General features: G+C 41.3%; 2 protein-coding genes across 8 annotated transcripts in view; one reads left to right on the forward strand and one right to left on the reverse strand.

Moving 5' to 3' along the window:
- ZNF260 (zinc finger protein 260) overlaps window positions 1-12,041 on the reverse strand; it is an 88,672-nt gene that overhangs the window by 12,596 nt on the left and 64,035 nt on the right. The window contains exons 1-3 of one of the 4 annotated variants that reach the window (XM_035703890.2): window positions 9,220-9,380; window positions 8,809-9,048; window positions 5,758-5,964 (exon numbers count right to left, since the gene is read on the reverse strand). The exons of 1 other annotated variant lie outside the window; for it this stretch is intronic. The gene's annotated coding sequence lies outside the window, so the exon portion shown is untranslated. Of the gene's footprint in view, window positions 1-5,757; window positions 5,965-8,808; window positions 9,381-12,041 lie in introns of those variants that run through there. 2 more of the 4 variants (XM_035703889.2, XM_025421708.3) reach the window with 2 other exon arrangements.
- The window catches only part of ZNF382 (zinc finger protein 382), a 118,316-nt gene continuing 115,625 nt past the window's right edge, over window positions 9,351-12,041 (forward strand). For all 4 annotated transcript variants that reach the window (XR_007410707.1, XR_007410704.1, XR_007410706.1 and 1 more), the window contains exon 1: window positions 9,351-9,491. The gene's annotated coding sequence lies outside the window, so the exon portion shown is untranslated. The remainder of the gene's footprint in view (window positions 9,492-12,041) is intronic.

The following is a 12,041-nucleotide window of genomic DNA, read 5'->3' on the forward strand; positions in this document are numbered from 1 at the left end:
TTTAAAAAAGATTTATTTATTTATTTATTTATTCATTCAGAAAATCTGCAGATAAGGCCCAGTAATCTGCATTTCTAAAAGATTTATTTATTTATTTATTTATTTATTCATTCATTCATTCATTCGAGACACAGAGAGAGGCAGAGACACAGGCAGAGGGAGAAGCAGGCTCCTCATGGGGAACCTGCTGCGGAACTTGATTCCAGGATCCCAGGATCATGCCCTAAGCCAAAAGTAGACACAACCACTGAGCCACCCAGGTGTCTCCCAGTAATCTGTATTTAACAAGCCCTCCCGATGATTTTGACACATGCAAATGTTTAATAACTGATATAACAAAATGCACCTAAACTATATACACATCTAAAACAGTATCAGATATACTGAAAATAAAGAATAAAGATAATCATGATACATAAAACAAAGACATCCAAGATACAAAAACACATTAGTAACTGAGAAGATTACCTTTCCTCAAGCATCAAATCCATAAAGTTGAATATACTAAAGATAGGAACATTAAATAAAAATGTATACTAATTTATAACAGAGAGCTAATCAGTTTTATAACCACCTTTTTAAAGGCTCAAAGAACATTCTTAAAATCAGCCAATACAGTTTGCCTATAAAACCTACAAAACGGGATCCCTGGGTGGCGCAGCGGTTTGGTGCCTGCCTTTGGCCCAGGGCGCGATCCTGGAGACCCGGGATCGAATCCCACATCAGGCTCCCGGTGCATGGAGCCTGCTTCTCCCTCTGCCTATGTCTCTGCCTCTCTCTCTCTCTCTCTGTGACTATCATAAATAAATAAAAATTAAAAAAAATAAATAAATAAAAAAAATAAAATAAAACCTACAAAACTATTCCACAATGTGGAAAAGGGCAGATAAAATACTTTATCTAAAAAAAAATTACAACAGAAAAACAGAATTTGTTGCTTTAAATTTCAAAATGTACTGGCTTCAACAAAAATATTAAAGAGAAAATTAATTGCAGAATATTCAGAAATATTCAGAAAAATTCAGAAAAAATATATATCAGATCCCACAGAACACATGTGAAAAATGCCTGGATAGGTTTTATTTTTTTTAAAGATTTTATTTATTTATACATGAGAGACACAGAGAGAGAGAGAGAGGCAGAGACATAGGCAGTGGGAGGAAAAGCAGGCTCTATGCAGGGAGCCTGATGTGGAACTCGATCCCGGGACCTTGGGACCATGCCCTGAGCCAAAGGCAGACAGATGCTCAACCACTGAGCCACCCAGGCATCCCCTGGATAGCTTTTAATATAAATGTTTACACTACTTTAAAAAGAAATAACATAATAAACTAAGCATTCAAACTAAGAAATTACAATAAGTAAATATAAGAAAAACAGAAAAATTGGGGCCCCTAGGCGGCTCAGTTAAGTGTCTGGCTCTTGATTTCAGCCTAGTATATGATCTTTGGGCTATGAGATTGAGCCTTGGATTGGGCTCTGTGCCCAGCAAGGAGCCTGCTTGGGATTCTCTCTCTCCCTCTCCTTCTGCCCCTCCCCACCACATGCTCTCTCTCTCTCTCTCTAAAAAAGTAAATAATAAAAACAAAAATAAAAATTATTAAAGATAAGAAAAATTAATTACTGGGGGACACCTGGGTGGCTCAGTGGTTGAGCATCAGCCTTCGGTGCAGGGTGTGGTCCGGGAATCAAGGATTGAGTCCCATATGGGCTTCCCTGCGGGAAGCCTGCTTCTCCCTCTGCTTGTGTCTGTGCCTCTCTCTCTGTGTCTCTCATGAACAAAAAAGTAAATCTTAAAAAAAAAAAAAGAAAAATTAATTATTACAAGTGGCAAAACAGAAGTAATAATAAATTCATAAGTTGATTCTTAGGGAAAAACTAAAGAGAAATAAGCAAAATTACAAAAATAAAAAATGATTATTTGGAAATAATCATAAATAGAAAAGGACTATAGATTATTTGCTCAACTCTATGCAAATAAAATTGAAAACCAAATATGAATACTGAAACCAGGGGTGCTTGGGTAGCTAAGCTAGTTAAGAGTCTGCCTTTGGCTCAGGTCATGATCTCAGAGTTCTGGGATCAAGCCTTGCATTGGGCTCCCTGCTCAGTGGGAAGTCTGCTTCTCCCTCTGTCTCTCAAATAAATAAAAAATCTTGGGGGGGAAAAAAGAAAACTGAGACCAGAAAACACAGAAATCCTAAACAAACAAGTAAACATGGAAAAAAAATATAGATAATTGTTAAAGTATTTTATTACCCTAAAGCCCAAGGCATAAATGGCTCAACATGTGGATTTTATAAAACTTTTACAAATTACAGTAATAGCATTTATTTAAAGATTTCCAATTCTTAAATTTATTACATTTGCAAAAGCATGATGGAGAACAGATCAGGATTAGCCCATTATATTACTAGTAAAAGAAAACAGAGAAATGACATCTCCTTGGTAACTAAAATTCCTTGTAGTTTTATAGGTATGACATCAACATACTTCATACATTATTTATCAGAATTGAATTTTTCATAGTGTAAAATTTTTTTGAAAGGTTTATTGATTTTAGAGAGCGAGACAGGGAGAGAGTGAGGGAGAGAGAGAGGAGGGGGGAGGAGGAAAGAGAATCTCAAGCAGACTCTTCACTGATTGTGGAGCCCCCAACACAGGGCTCAAACGAACTGCCATGAGATCATCACCTGAGTCAAAATCAAGAGATGCTTAATTGACTGAGCCACCCAGGTGCCCCTCATACTATAAAATTCTAAACAGAACTAGGCAACACCATCTGAAAATCAGGCAAAATGGTTCTTTCAATAGCATTTACCTTGTGGTTTAAAAAATATTTTCAAAATAGAAATTAAGATAGTCTAATGTGAAGCAAACTACTTTTGTGCTATAATGCCTGACCTGAGGAGTTGCAGCAGAGATCCTATGGTCTACAAAGCCTTATATATTTATTATTGGGACCTTTACAGAAAAAGTTTATTGACCTCTTGCCCTACAGTGGTGATTTCTCTCTCCTCTGCCAGGCTGGATCCAGTTTCAACCACAACTGAATGATAAATAGACAATCTGGAAAAAATCTGGATGCTTAAAGGACCACAAAGACCAAAGCAACCATGCAAATCAATACACTATTCACTATTCAATACATTACTGGTATGTGACCAAGAAATCAATTCCTATATTCCTTAAAGCAGTACATTTTAGGGTTTATTATAATCACTTAGCTTTACCATGATAAACTTTTTAGTTCTGTCTCATGCTTTACAACATCATGTATCTGCAGATGCCTACTCAACTCAGGCATTGTAGAAAGAAAGTAGTCACAAACAATAAGAGAATGAATGGACAAGATGTACTAAATGTGGCCATGTTTCAGTAACTCTTCATAAAAACACACAGTAGGTTTTAGTTTGCTAAGCCCTGTTCTAACAGGTCACTATTTCCACAGAATATAGTTAAGAGCTTCCTTGACATTTGTGCACTCTGATATTAATATTTTGAAAATATTTTTTTAAAGATTTTATTTATTTATTCATGAGAGACACACAGAGAGAAGCAGAGACCTAGGCAGAGGGAGAAGCAGGCTCCCTAGTGGGAGCCCAATGCAAGACTCGATCCCAGGACCCTGGGATCACGCCCTGAGCTGAACCACTGATCCACCTAGCCATCCCATATTTTGAAAATATTTAATCACTAGCCTGGACCCCTTTCCACAACGGATTCACATATCCACTTGCTACTCAAAATCTATACTTGGATGTCTAATAGGGTTTAATCTTCCCTGCCCCAAACCAAACTCTTGTTCTCCCAAATGAATTCCTCCCAAATTCTTCTCATCTTGTTAAATAGCCACCTCATTTTCACAATTCCTCAAGCCTTGAACAACTGTCTCTTAGATCATACACCTGCTACATCTCCACATCCTGTTAGCTTTAATTTCAAAACACTGTCAACATCGGGCCATTTCTCATAATCCTCAAGGCGTAAGCCACATCATGTCTTGCCTAGATCATTTAACAGGCTCCTCAGTGTTCTTCCTACTTTTGCCTTTGCCACTTTATAGCCCCTCTCCACACAGCAACAGCTGTGTATTCTTGTCACAGTCAAATCATGTCACTGTTCTGCTTGAAAGCCTCCTTGTATACTCCTATAAAGATTTAGAAGAATACACAGTTACTAGTGACTGCTTCCGGGGAACAGATATGGAGAAGTGAGGGCCAGGATTTAGAAGACATACCCATTGTTTTACTTTTCTTTCTTTTTTTTAAAAGATTTTATTTATTCATTAATGAGAGACACACAGAGAGAGAATGGGAGAGACACAGGCAGAGGGAGAAGAGAAGCAGGCTCCATGCAGGGAGCCTGACGTGGAACTCGATCCTGGATCTCCAGGATCACACCCTGCACTGAAGGTGGTGCTAAACCACTGAACCACCCGGGCTGCCCATTGTTTTACTTTTCTATTAAGTATGTGTACTGGATTTTTTAAAAAGTAGTATTATTTCTTTTTAAAAGTAACAGAGAGGTGAACATGTAGGAAATCAGGACTAATTTCCAAGCCAGCCATATTGTTAAAAAACAAGAGGGGAGAGAAATGTTGTGCTATGATAGTTGGAGGTAGGAAGAAAATAAGAAATGAGGATAAAGGGGTAAAACTCAACTCTGAGACATATAACGATGGAAGTGGGGAGAAATGAGAGAAAGTTAAATTTTATATGAAAGAAAATTTTTAAGAGAGAGAAAGAGTACAATCGGGGGATGGGAGGGGCAGATGGAGAGGGAGAGCCAAGCAGGCTTCATGCCCAGTGTGGAGTACAATGTGGGCCCAATCCCATGACCCTGAGATCATGACCTGAGCTGAAATCATGAGTTGGATACTTAACTGACTGAGCTACCCAGGCGCCCCTAGAAAATTCAATTTTAAATTTTTTTTTTTTAATTTTTATTTATTTATGATAGTCACAGAGAGAGAGAGAGGCAGAGACACAGGCAGAGGAAGAAGCAGGCTCCATGCACCGGGAGCCCGACGTGGGATTCGATCCCGGGTCTCCAGGATCGCGCCCTGGGCCAAAGGCAGGCGCCAAACCGCTGCGCCACCCAGGGATCCCGAAAATTCAATTTTAAAGAAAAAAATCTATATGCTAAGATTTGAAAGATTACAGATTTTGTAATCCTTGGCAAGATAACAACCAGGGGAAAGTGAAAAATGGAGAATGTTAGTGAAAGGGAGAACACAACATGTAGGTTGTAAAATTTATCAAACTGAGACTGCAAATGAAGAGGCTGGCATCCAGAATAGAGGTTGGAAGGACAACCAGACACCCAGAATCTGAGAAAAAAACCAGCACTGATCAAGCAAGAGTTATCTGGAAATGCTATTTAAGTATCTAAAGAATTTCCAGCAACTGTTACTCCAAAAGAAAAGGGCTGGTAAGAAAACTGCCTCAAAAAATTTTTCAGAGGGCAGCCCCGGTGGCCAAACAGTTTAGTGCTGCCTTTAGCCCAGGGCGTGATCCTGAAGACCTGGGATTGAGTCCCACGTCAGGCTCCCTGCATGGAGCCTGCTTCTCCCTCTGTGTCTCTCTGCATGAAGCCTGCTTCTCCCTCTGCCTGTGTCTCTGGTTCCCTCTCTCTCTGTGTCTCTCATGAATAAATAAAATCTTTAAAAAAAATTTTTTTTTTCAGAGGTTGGAGGTTGAGTAATTGTAACAAGCCCTTATCCCACTGATACCTGCTAGGTTCTTTCTTGCTCACCTGAAGAGCACCTCCTTTACAGTTCTCTCTCCATTGCTCTTCTTGTTTAAACCGGTACCCTTACACTTCTAAATAGTGACACAGGATTTGGACATTACTGTTGAGGGTCAAAGCAGCATCCTATAATTCAGGTTGAAGCCACAGGACTCTTGGAGGTTTTGAAGGATAAGGCAAGTGCATTTCCTGTAGATGCACAAGGAAGCTGGCCTGTGAAAAAAGAACAAAGTAATGATGACCCTTTGGCTTAGAAGCTGGAGCACATGCATACGTGTGATCACATGGGAAAAAAAAGTATTTATATTTTGCATCCCAGGCCAAACCCATTATGCCATTTAAAGGTCCATACATTTCAGAAATGGGAAATATTCTTTTCAGAATTTAGGTGATACAGAGAAATTACATGAGACCAAGTTGTCAGAGTTCTACAGATTCACAACCTGAACTGGTACCTCTGAGGAAGTGTCACCTGTGGCCTTGCTCCTGATTGAACACAGTTTTGAATATCATTTTCCCCCATAAAATAATTTTTCTTATAAATCTGAAGTCACCAACTTTAAATGATATGGATAAAATGTAAAGGATGTTGTTCCATGTATTTTTCATGGTTAGAGTTCTTAAAATTTTTTAGCAGCTTAGTATTTTACCTAGGTCATGTTACTCTAGGAGAAATTAAGCATTATAAGTACCCTATAATTTTATTGTCATTCATTGATTCAACAAATATACATATTTATCATTTATTATGTGTAACTAAGAAATCTGGCCCTCCCAATTTGTAATGGGGTGTGACAGATAAGAGTCAAACTCAAAAGCTCTTCCCTTGGTCAGTTATAAGAGGCTTTGAATCTGGCTGGACAGTGTTATGAACTGACAAAACAGGTAGTACAAAGGGGAAATGGATGAAGGCAAACCACAAGAGGCAGGAGTTATCAGTAATAACATTTTGTGCATAGTTTGAAGTTCCTGTGCAACCTCAAGGTGGAGCTGTCCATTAGGCAATCAGATATATAAATAAGTAGTTCAAGAAATGGCTCAAATAGGAATGGACATTTGTTAGTTACCTGTTGGTGAAGCTACAGCAGTCAAATTTTGTTCTTAGAGGTAAAAACAAACAAACAAACAAAAATATATATATATATATATGATCAAAGTCAGAAACTTAGGAATAGTAGTGGTTAAGGGACAAACAGAAACATAAATTACTAGTGGAGCTTTTTTTTTTGGAGGGGGGGTGGTTATTCCTTGGTGTTGATTGGAATTATACAAATGACAGTAGTATAATGAAAGTCAAGTAAACATTCAAATGAGGCAGCGAGGGGCACCTGGATGGCCAAGTTGGTGAAGGATCTGCCTTTGGCTCAGGTTATAAAGTCCTGGGATCAAGCCCAGCATCAGGTACCCTGGTCAGTGGAGATTCTGCTTCTCCTTCTCCCTCTACCCCTCCCCCCACTTGTGCTTGTGTGTGGTCACTTTCTGTCAAATAAAATCTTAAAAAAAGTGAGAGAAAGTGATAAATATCTGAAAAATAATGGAGTGAACATAGAAATCTAATTCTTCCATCCTAGTTAAAAATGGAAATAAACAAGACAAGCAAAACTGTGATTCTTACCCCTGCCCTAGCTATTGCATCTCCCTTCTCTGACAACCTTTATTTTCTGTGTAAACTTCAAAAGCTTCTTTATGTACCTTCGAATATACATTCTTATTCCCACTTAAGATATGACGTATATTTACATTTGTTCAAGTTTTCTTTTGGTCTTTTGTTAACATTGAAGAATCATTTTTTTAAGTTTTTTTTTTTTTTTTAATTTATTCATGAGAGACAGAGAGAGAGGCGCAGAGACACAGGCAGAGGGAGAAGCAGGCTCCATGCAGGGAGCCCGACATGGGACTCGATCCCAGGTCTCCAGGATCAGGCCCTGGGCTGAAGGCGGCGCTAAACCTCTGAGCCACCTGGGCTGCCCTAACATTGAAGAATAATTTTCATATAGACTTTATACATTTCTTGTTTATCCCTAGGTGTTTCGTCTGATTTTTCGCTATTATAAATAAAGTACCATCTTCATAACTATTACTGATACTTTTTGTATATGTCAAAGCTATTATTTGCATATATGAATTTTTGTACCGTGGTACCTTTTCATTTTATTGAAAAATGTTTGGTGTGATAGAATACTGGAAGCATGCGTCAATAAATATAGATAGAAGAAAATTTGTTTCCCTACATTTACAAAGGCCATTTGGTCTGGGGAAAACCTGGTCAAATTACGAGTCACTGCCACGTCACTCAGAAACAAGGGAGCCTTAAATCTGTTACTTGATATCTCTGCACCAAAGACAGGGCATCTTTCACAATTCTGTGCTGTCTACAGTAGTGGAGACTAGCTCTTAAAGCTCCTCCTTAGTCCAGGGCCTCTCAAAGCTGCCTCACCAAAGTTCCTCCAAAGAATTAAGAAAAGTCAGTACACCGGGGGTGGGGCGGGGGGTGGGTGGGGGGTGTCCTAGATGTCCAAAAACAAGTTTTTCGGAAATACATCTAAAAAATGGTTAATCCTGATTTTGTTTTCTATTCTACAATGACTCTGCCTTTATATAAAATTCGTTTTAAAAATTATCTCTGGATGTCTTAGCCATTTTCCTTTCAGAAAAACGGATACTCCACAAAGATGCATCTTTATTATCATTATTTTGGAAACGAGAAAAGTGAGGTTGAGGTTACTACCCTTCAAAGCTCACCATGCCATCCATCCTCACAAACTTGGAACCATACAATTCTCACCCAAGTTGGACCTCTTACACCCCTCTCACACCGTCCGTCGCCCACCCGCGAACCCGCCCGCGAACCCGCCCGTTTCCTCTTTTACCCCTGCCCCCATCCACACAGGCTTTGAACACTCCACGTCACAGAAAGCGATTCTTCCCCGTCAGCCTCCCCAGCCCTGTCGCAGGCTCTAAGAATCCTCCCCTGCAGCCTCCCTGACCGGATCCGGAGCCCAGAAACCCAGGTCCCACGCCCAGATCTGCGCCTTGCGAGGCAGAAACCACACTCACCGGCAGACAAAGACGACTATGGCGAGCCAGAAAGTCTGCGCCTGCGCACTCCGTGGGCTGGCTGGCTCTCCCAGAGGTCTCCTGGGCTCTGCCAAGCCGGGCTCAGAGCTGGACAGAATCTGTTGGTATTGGCAGGTCTCCCACTTTTCTGACTGCGGACTACATTTCCCATAATTTTCAGTAGTTCGAGTCCGCTTTTAGCGTTTTCTTTCCTGCGCCAGAGTTTGTGGGACTGTCGGCCTGGTAGGGGGAGGAGTGTAAGTACACCGAGTCTCACGACTCCGTTTAATACTCTACCTGTGTTAACTCTACCTTTGGGAGAGGGCAGTGGTGTGCCTTGGGTTATAATAAACTCAGTTCAAGCACGCCGGGATTACTCCTTTGTAGGAGCCAGGGTATAAGGCTCCCTACCCACGGAGCGCCGAAACATTTCGGGGCGCAGTTCTGCCTCAGGGTGGGCGAGGATGGAGGTCTCTGGCAAGGCTCACGCCGGGCGCCGAATTCTGCATCGCGAAGGCAGAGCTTAACTACATTTCCCAGGAGGCATCGCGCCCGACGCTCCTCTCCCACAGCGAAGCGGGCGCTTTGAGCTGAGCTGTGTTCAGACGCGAGCCGCGGTCTCTCGGTCTCTGGTCCCAGCCGCTAACACGACTGAGAGGAGACGGAGGTTGAAAAAAGCCCAGGTACCGCCGTCGGGACGGAGACTAAGTATTAAGTCTGTTGGGGCAGAAGGGGCTGAGGAGAAGCGGTGGTGAAATTTGTGACTGCCCAGTGATGTGTATATATGCATTTGTGAATGTGTGTGATACCTTGTGTGCGGGTGTGGATTAGCTTGTCATAACACTGAGACCCTGTGTTATGGTTGTTAATGTGTGACCATGTATAACACTGGGGTGGGGGTGGGGGGCTATGGGTCACCTGTGACTGTGTCCCTGTAGTGGGCATGCGGTTGTGACGGTGTGATCGTGTATTCCACTTTGTGTGCTGGTGTAGGGAGCTTTGTGACTGAACCGCCATGGGTGTTGTGACTGGAGCCCTGTGTAGGGAGGGTGTTATTGACTAGGGTGTTACTTTGGGTCTAGTAGTGGATGCCAGGCTGTAAAGCATTTGGGGAATTTGTTTGGTGACTGTGTCACACATAATCATAAATGGGAGCACAAGACGGCTCTGCTCCTTGACAGTAAAGGCTTGGACTTTTCTCTCACCCTGAGATTGTTTTGGAAGCCCTGGTGTCCCCTGATGGGGCAGAGGGATTGGTGGCTAGTGAAGCCAGTTGACCTCATCTGGGCCCTCATCCTACTCTTGTCTCTGTCCTTCTCCAAGAAAGGTCTTCATTGGATGAGGAAATAATTGTGACAATTAAGTTATGTTTAAGGTGACTTAGTATTTTTCTTTTTTAAAAGATTTTATTTATTCATGAGAGATACAGAGAGAGGGAGAGACACAGGCCGAGGAAGAAGCAGGCTCCACACAGGGAGCCCCATGTGAGATTCGATCCCGGGACTCCAGAATCACACCCTGAGCTGAAGGCAGACGCTCAACCACTGAGCCACCCAGGTTCCATTCTCTTTGTTTCTGAAATGCTTTATTTTTTCAGGATGTGATTTTTTTCTTTCTTGTCAAATGCTTAACAAAGACCCAGCAAGTAACCAAAACTTACTGTTTCTCCTAGAAAATATCTTAATTGCATTCCCAATTGTTTTAATGAACAGAGCAAATAGTACTTTTTTTTTTTTTTTTTTTTTTATGATAGTCACAGAGAGAGAGAGAGAGAGGCAGAGACACAGGCAGAGGGAGAAGCAGGCTCCATGCACCGGGAGCCCGATGTGGGACTCGATCCCAGGTCTCCAGGATCGCGCCCTGGGCCAAAGGCAGGCGCCAAACCACTGCGCCACTCAGGGATCCCCCAAATAGTACATTTTATTTATTTATTTCTAAAGATTTATTTATTTTTTTTTTTTTAAAACATTTTTTTTTTTTTTTTTTTTATGATAGTCACAGAGAGAGAGAGAGAGGCAGAGACACAGGCAGAGGGAGAAGCAGGCTCCATGCACCGGGAGCCCGATGTGGGATTCGATCCCGGGTCTCCAGGATCGCGCCCTGGGCCAAAGGCAGGCGCCAAACCGCTGCGCCACCCAGGGATCCCTCTAAAGATTTATTTATTTGAGAGAGAAAAGCAGGGCACAGCCTGAGTGGGGGAGGGGCAGAGGAAGAGAATCTCAAGTTGACTCTCCACTAAGCACAGGCCAGGAGACGATCCCTGAACCTGAGGGAAGCCAGTGACACCTGAGTGGCTCAGGTGGTTAAGACTCTGCATTGGGCAGGGGTCATGATCCCGGGGTCCTGGGATCCAGCCCGTGTCAGGGTCCCTGCTCAGTGGGGAGTCTGCTTCTCCCTCTGCCCCTCCTCCTGCTCATGCGTGCGTGCGTGCGTGCTCTCTCTTCTCTTTCTCAAAATCTTTAACAACAATAACAACAAAAGACCTGAGGGAAACCAAGAGTTGGTTCCTTAACCAACTGAGCCACCAGGCCCCCACAATAGTACATTTTATATTGAGTATGTTGGTTTTACTTAAATAAACATGTAGATTCATATACACATGTATATATACATATTCATTTAAGTGATACTGTAACATCACATAGTTGAAAATTCTTTGAGAATATATATTTTTTAAGTTTTTTTTTTTTGTTTTTTTTTTTTTTTAAGTTTTTATTTTAATCACTTGGGAGTGCTTAACACAAGTGCACTCCTTAATCCCCATCATCTATTTCACCCATCACCCCATCCACCTGCTGTCTGGTAACCTTCAGTTTGTTCTCTATAGTTAATAGTCTGTTTCTTGGTTTGTCTTTGTTTTTCCCCTTTGCTCCTGGTTTTGTTTCTTAAATTCCACACATTAATGAAACCGTGTGATATTTGTCTTTCTCTGACTGACTTCACTTAGCATTGTACTCTGTAGCTCTATCCATGTCCTTGCAAATGGCAATGTCTCATTCTTTTTGTGACTGAATAATATTTCATTGTGTATATATATATATATATATATATATATATATACATCTCTATCCATTCACAGTCAGTGGACACTTGGGCTGCTTTCATATCTTGGCTATTGTAAATAATGATTCTATAAACATAGAGGTGCATGTATCCCTTTGAATTAGTGTTTTTGTACTCTTTGGGTAAATATCTAGTAGTGTGATTCTAAGATTATAGGGTAGTTCTATTTT

The sequence above is a fragment of the Canis lupus genome, chromosome 1 (genome assembly GCF_003254725.2).
Source record: "Canis lupus dingo isolate Sandy chromosome 1, ASM325472v2, whole genome shotgun sequence".
NCBI classification, from domain to species: domain Eukaryota; kingdom Metazoa; phylum Chordata; class Mammalia; order Carnivora; family Canidae; genus Canis; species Canis lupus.